Source organism: Lethenteron reissneri, chromosome 62 (genome assembly GCF_015708825.2).
Source record: "Lethenteron reissneri isolate LAM-NWPU_2019-01 chromosome 62, ASM1570882v1, whole genome shotgun sequence".
Taxonomy (NCBI): Eukaryota; Metazoa; Chordata; class Hyperoartia; order Petromyzontiformes; family Petromyzontidae; genus Lethenteron; species Lethenteron reissneri.
Genome location: NC_083840.1, coordinates 6208442 through 6215486, shown reverse-complemented (window position 1 = coordinate 6215486; position 7045 = coordinate 6208442). Strand labels below are relative to the sequence as shown.

At 53.5% G+C, this 7045-nt stretch overlaps 1 protein-coding gene across 1 annotated transcript in view; it reads left to right on the top strand.

Moving 5' to 3' along the window:
- LOC133358556 (B-cell CLL/lymphoma 9 protein-like) overlaps positions 1 to 7045 on the top strand; it is a 75023-nt gene that overhangs the window by 286 nt on the left and 67692 nt on the right. Inside the window, 1 exon segment of the mRNA XM_061576922.1 lies at positions 1 to 26. This exon segment is cut by the window's left edge and continues 286 nt beyond it. The gene's annotated coding sequence lies outside the window, so the exon portion shown is untranslated.

The following is a 7045-nucleotide window of genomic DNA, read 5'->3' as shown; positions in this document are numbered from 1 at the left end:
GGTGAGGAAGAGACGGTGAGGAGGAGGTGAGTAGAGAGAGACACTGACGAGGTGTTTACAAAGACACACACACAGACAAAGGTCCCCCGTGTAGCCTCAACAGGCTGCAGGGGCAAGTGCTGTTAGCGAGTAGCACGGTGGCACACGAGGGGGGGGTGGCCGGCACCACGCCCGGCCGCCTTTGTCTCCCCGGTGGCGACGATGTTTACTACACACGGCTGCACCAGGTACTCGTTTGAGGCTGAGTCGACCTAGAGGGGAGGAGGCCCAGGAACCGGTTCGGAGAATCGTCGCCGAAGTTGGCGGTGAGCGGGAATCGAACTCGGGTCGCCGAGTTTTGTAGCGAGCGGAGCGCTAACCCCCCCTCCCTACTCTGCCGGCTCGCCACACACACAGACACACACACAGACACACACACACACAGACACACACACACAGACACAGACACACACACAGATGCACACACACAGACACACACACAGACACACACACAGACACACACACAGACACACACACACAGACACACACACAGACACACACACACACAGACACACACACACAGACACACACACAGATACACACACACAGATACACAGACACACACACAGACACACACACAGACACACACACAGATACACAGATACAGACACACACACAGACACACACAGACACACACACAGATACACACACAGACACAGACACACACACAGACACACACACAGACACACACACAGACACACACACAGACACACACACAGATACACACACAGACACACACACTGACACACACAGACACACACACACAGACACACACAGACACACACACAGATACATACACAGACACACACAGACACACACAGACACACACACACAGACACACACACACAGATGCACACAGACACACACAGACACACACACAGATACACACACAGACACACACACAGACACACACACAGATGCACACAGACACACACACACACAGATACACACAGACACACATACACACACAGACACACACAGACACACACACAGATACACACACAGACACACACAGATACACACAGACAGACACACACACACAGATACACACACACAGACACACACAGACACACACACACAGACACACACACACAGATGCACACAGACACACACACAGACACACACAGAGATACACACAGACACACACACAGATACACACACACAGATACACACACACAGACACACACAGACACACACACACAGATACACACTCAGAGACACACACAGATGCACACAGACAGACACACAGATACACACAGACACACACATACACACAAACACACAGATACACACAAACACACAGATACACACACAAGATACACTCACAGATACACACACACAGATACACAGACACACACAGACACACACAGACACACATACACACAGACACACAGATACACACAAACAGATACACACACAGATACACACACAGATACGCACACACATACACACACACACAAACACACACACAGATACACACAAACACAGATACACACACACAAACACACATATACACACTAACACACACACAAACACACACACAAATACACACACAAACACACACACAAATACACAAACACACAGACACAAACACACACAAACGCACACACAGACACACACACAAACGCACACACAGACACACACAAACACAAACACACACACAAACACACACGGACACACACGGACACGTACGTACAATCCGTGAGCCATCAACAACAAGGGAAGTTGCCGTTTGGCGGTGACATCAGCCCGGCACTTGTGCCAAGCGAGGTGCACTTTGAGGCCACGTGAAGTTTGGCAGCAGGTCACGAGGCAGACCCACACCGGGTGTCGTGGGTTGACTCACTGAGATCACTGGCAGATGCACCACCACCTGTGTTCTTCCCCTACTGTGCCAACTCGCTGTGGTTTAGCCGCCCGGAGCTTCGCTCGTTGTTGTGAGCGTCGCTCCTCCACCCTCCGTTGTTGTTGTTGGAGGGCGACTGCCTCCAACTGCCCAGTAGCGTCCTTCACGAGCCTCCTCCTCCACAGAGGCCGATCTTGACACCGCTGGTACCGGTCATCGGCAAGTCCACTCAGCTCCACATCCTCCTGTACCACATCACTCCATCTCTTCTCTAGCCCGTGTCACTCACCCACTCACCCATCACTCCATCTCTTCTCTAGCCCGTGTCACTCACTCACCCGCTCACCCATCACTCCATCTCTTCTCTAGCCCGTGCCACTCACCCACTCACCCATCAGCTCCGTCTCTTCTCTAGCCCGTGTCAATCACCCACTCACCCATCAGCTCCGTCTCTTCTCTAGCCCGTGTCACTCACCCACTCACCCATCACTCCATCTCTTCTCTAGCCCGTGCCACTCACCCACTCACCCATCAGCTCCATCTCTTCTCTAGCCCGTGCCGTGCCTGTCCAGCCCCCTCTATGTGGCCAAATAGGATCTTTTTGGGCATGCGGTGGCTGGGCATGCGGGCTACATGACCCAGCCAACACAGCCTTGCCTGCCGGAGTAGCTCACTGATGGGACTGTGTCCAGATCTTTCAAGTGTCTGTGAGCTCCTCACACAATCCAGCCTGCAGGTTACACTCAGGATGGGTGGTAGGAAGGCCACACACTGTGGCCGAATACACCCGAAGCTTTGCATGGAGCGACAGGCCAGGTAGCTTCCACACAGCGTTACGCGGCTGATTAGCAATATAATACCGCTCGACTGACTCGAAATGAGACCTCTGCTGCCAAACCGTTGAGCACGGTGGGCTACGTACGGTGCGAAAGAAAGTTCAACGTACGTACCGTACATACGCATACTGTCCACGAATAGGAACCCCTCCAATCTCTCCACAACTGCCCCATGACGCATGGGGAGTCGAGGGGGGGGGTGTAGATTTTGATGGCTATAAACTTCCAAGTTCAGGTCCTTTGTCTTGTTGGAGATGATGTCGAGGTCCTCTCGCTTCGTGGCACGCTCCAGGTTCAGCAGAACAGCCTCCCGCTGATCAGAGGGAGCAGCGATCGCCAGATCGGGAGCACACGCAACATCAGAATTAGAAGAATCAGAAGATGTATTAATACTGGGGGAATCCTATGAGCTATAAAGCTGTTGTTGACATGTCCAGTAGGGGCGTGTTAGAACGTTACCACAACAAACGATGCAGCAACACGATAGCAGTGCAAAGTTTCAGAAAGGTAAGCAAATCCCCCCAAAAATACACATTAAACGAAACAATTTTTATTTGACCAGGTGAAGCCCACTGAGCTATTAGCTTCCTTTTTAGAAGCGACCTGGCCACAAATGAATCTCCTTAGCATGTGGAAATTTATAGCAGCCAACTTATTTGAATAATCAAAACATGGTTCGCCAATAGGGAGGCATCCCTTTGCTGTACCCGGCCACCGATCAGCGTCCCACTGTATCTGTTGTAACAGACGGAAGTTCCTCCGGCACAGCCAAACAAAATCTTCTCAAAATACGCGGTCAAAAAATATGTTGAGTGGCGTAGGAGTCGGTGGAAGTCCCTGTCGCACCGCAGAGCGAACAGGAAATACAACTAAACCACAAACTACCAGGGAAGGTCCACTGAACTGAGTAGCTTTTTCGCATGAGCGATCTGGCCATCGCAAATGATAGCTCAACGAAGATGCTCATCATGTGCAAATGTGTAGCAGCAGCCGAATAACTCTAAACGTGCATTTCTAAATGTGGAGGGACTAACCAGAGGACCCGGAGAAAAATCCACGCAACCACCGGGAGAGAGACACCGCTAACCCCAAATATACAGCAGCAGGCGCCGGGGTCAGGATTGAACCCACGACCTCCTGCATACCAGGCGAGGTAGCAAACATTTGTCCACCGCAGCGCCCAAAATGGCTCTGACCTCCAGGCCACGGAGCTTTACAAAGGTCCTGAACGATTGTGAGAAGAGACTACAAAGGACCCCAAAGGCACCAAGTAAAAAAAAAACACCCTAAGTTCTGGCCTATTGATAGTATCATAGTCCTTGCCCAGGTCAGTGACGCAGAGACGTGGGGCCTATTAGAATTCCCTTGACCTCTGCAGAAACCGGCGTTCCTGTTGAGTAGTCGTTGCCAGGACCTCAGCTTACCGAGGAGGAAGATGCCCCGGTAAGTTGTGGCAATCATTGCGGTTCCCTTTCTTACAAAAGGAGGGACCGCCAGGGCATCCTGCCAATGCCGCAGAACCTGTCCTGTGGTCCATGTGGTTGTCATGATGTCAAACAGGGTGTCCTGCACACAAACGCCACCTCTTCCTCGGCACTTTTGTTTGGTTTTGGGGTCTGGATCGCCCTTCGAACTTCCTCAGGAAAGGGCACATCACCCTGTCACTCACGGGTGATGGGTACTTCCTCCAGTATTTGAGGTTCTGCGGCCCTAGCGGGGTCAACCCCACCTTGTGCCGTGATGTTATCTGGGTCTGAGGGTTTCCCCTCCCCCAAGACCTCAGAGAAATGCTCAGCAAACCTGAAAACCTGTTCCTGAGGGTCACAGTTCAGATGGCCACTCTCGACGTTAAGGATTGTCATCGGTGTGGTGCTGCAAGTCACTTTCGTGATGGAATGAAAGAGTGATTTGTGGTAGCGAGAGAGTTGGGGGCGGTGGGGGGGCTGCTATCGATGATCAAACTCTCACTCACAACTTTGCACAGCTGGCTGACACCAGGCTACTGTGGGTTTGAGTGGGGGTCCGATGTGGACACCCACCACCGCAGTGGAAGAATTACTGGCGCAGCTTACAGATGACAAGCCGATGGTCATTGGGAAGATCATCTCCGTGATAGGCCACGGTGTCAAGGACAAGGACCTGCATTCGCTGTTCTGTCACTGCATAGTCCAGCCGATGTTCCTGCTCGGATCCGGCGTGTATCCTCAATGTTGTGTGGATGCGCCGATGCTGGGAAACAGCGTGTTGGTGATTAAAGGATCATGGGCTGCACAGAAGTCTAGCAGCCTCCTCGCGTTGTTATTGAGCTGATCTGACCCATGCCTTCGCTCCAGCCTAGGTGCCTGCATCATGACCCACTTGGGCATCAAAGTCACCCAACAGGATGACTATCACTCGTGCCCACTTTAACCAGCGCTTGGGACAGCTCATAGAGTCATCTGCCTCATCAGCCTGGCCTGTATCCCTGCACTGACGCTCATCTGTGATGGAGGCATAATCCACCACCGCCATTGATCGGCTGACGTTGATGAGGAGGCGAGCCCACGGTAACCAGGACCTCGCTCCACACGCCCCCCTCTCATGATTCTTATATTCAGGATAAGAGCCACTTCACCGTCTGGTGTTATTCTTCCCCGAGTCGGGGACTGTCCATATCTCGTGGTGACTGCAACCTGAATAAGTCCACTGCGCCCCCTGTATTCCACAAAGTGTCCAGGTGGTGGCCGGTCCAGCTCCCGACAGAGAAATGGCAGCCTCTCCTCCCCTCTCCTCCCCTCTCCTCCCCTCTCCTCCCCTCTCCTCTCATCTGCAGCTTCAATTCTCACAACATCATACCACAAAGATCCCCCGTGTAGCCTCAACAGACTGTAGGGGCAAGTGCTGTTAGCGAGCGGCACCTATGAAGGCCGGAACGGTACACGAGGGGCTGGGTGGGTGGCCAGCACCACGGCCGTCCGCCTTTGTCTCCCCCAATGCCGAGGTTTACGCACCGCATTTGGTACTTATTTGAGGCCGAGCCGACCTAGGGTAGGCCCAGGACAGGATGAGAATTTTCGTCACCGATGTTGGCCTTGATCGGGAGTCGAACTCGGGTGACTGGGTGTGCAGCGGGGTGCGCTAACCGTTGCGCCACCGCTCCCAGCACACACCCTCACTCGCACACTCTCACACACGTGTGTTGACATGAATGCACACACAGAGATTCTGCATATACACACCACGTTGCACACGTGTACACAGCATTTCTGGAGAACATCGTGGACATACTGACTCCCTGCCATAAGAACGTGGAATTTTCTCCACCAGTTCAGAGGCTATTTATTTATTTGAGTACCGCTTAAGCCTGACACGGACTGTGAATATACAAACCAATCGTCGAGTATGCAGCGTGTACTGCATTTGCAAACGTGCGTACGTGCACCTAGCCTGGCACAAGCCCTGTGGTGACGTCACCGGCACTAAGTGTCCAGTGGCGGCGGCTGCTGTGTAGCGTGGCGGGGAGGTGGGGGGGGAGCGGTGGGGCAGCGGTTAGCGCGTTCGCAGCGGCGAAGCCGGCCACCCGAGTTCGATTCCCGGTCACGAGCAGCAGCAGCGGCAGCGAGAGCGATGTACGAAGAACCGGACTTGGTTCTGGGCTTCCTCTAGGTCAACTCGGCCGTGAATGAGTACTCGCCGGAGTGTGAACAGAACAACAGCAACAGCAGCAACAACGATGAGATCTGGGCAGAGGAAGGTGGGTGTCAGGCATGCTGCTGGCCGCAAAGACAAAGGTTACCCTCTCCCCGTGTAGCCTTAGCAGACTGTAGGGGCAAGTGCTGTTAGCGAGCAGCAACTATGAAAGCTACCGGCACTGCGGCACACGATGTGGTGGGTGGTCAGCACCACGCCCGGCCGCCTTTGTCTCCCCAGTGGCGATGTTTACGCACCACACCAGGTACTCATTTGTGGCCGAGTCGACCTAGGCGAGGCCCAGCACCGGGTTCAGATAATCATCGCTGGCGAGCGGGAATCGAACTCGGGTCGCCGAGTTCGTAGCAGAGTGGAGCGCTAACCACTCCGCCACCGCTCACAGGGATAGTAACGACAGACAGACACACGAATAGACGCAGCACAGAGCTGGGAGAGATACAGAGACACACGAATAGACGCAGCACAGAGCTGGGGGAGACACAGAGACACACGAATTGACGCAGCACAGAGCTGGGAGAGACACAGAGACTCACGAATAGACGCAGCACAGAGCTGGGAGAGACACAGACACACGAATAGACGCAGCACAGAGCTGGGAGAGACACAGAAACACACGAATAGACGCAGCACAGAG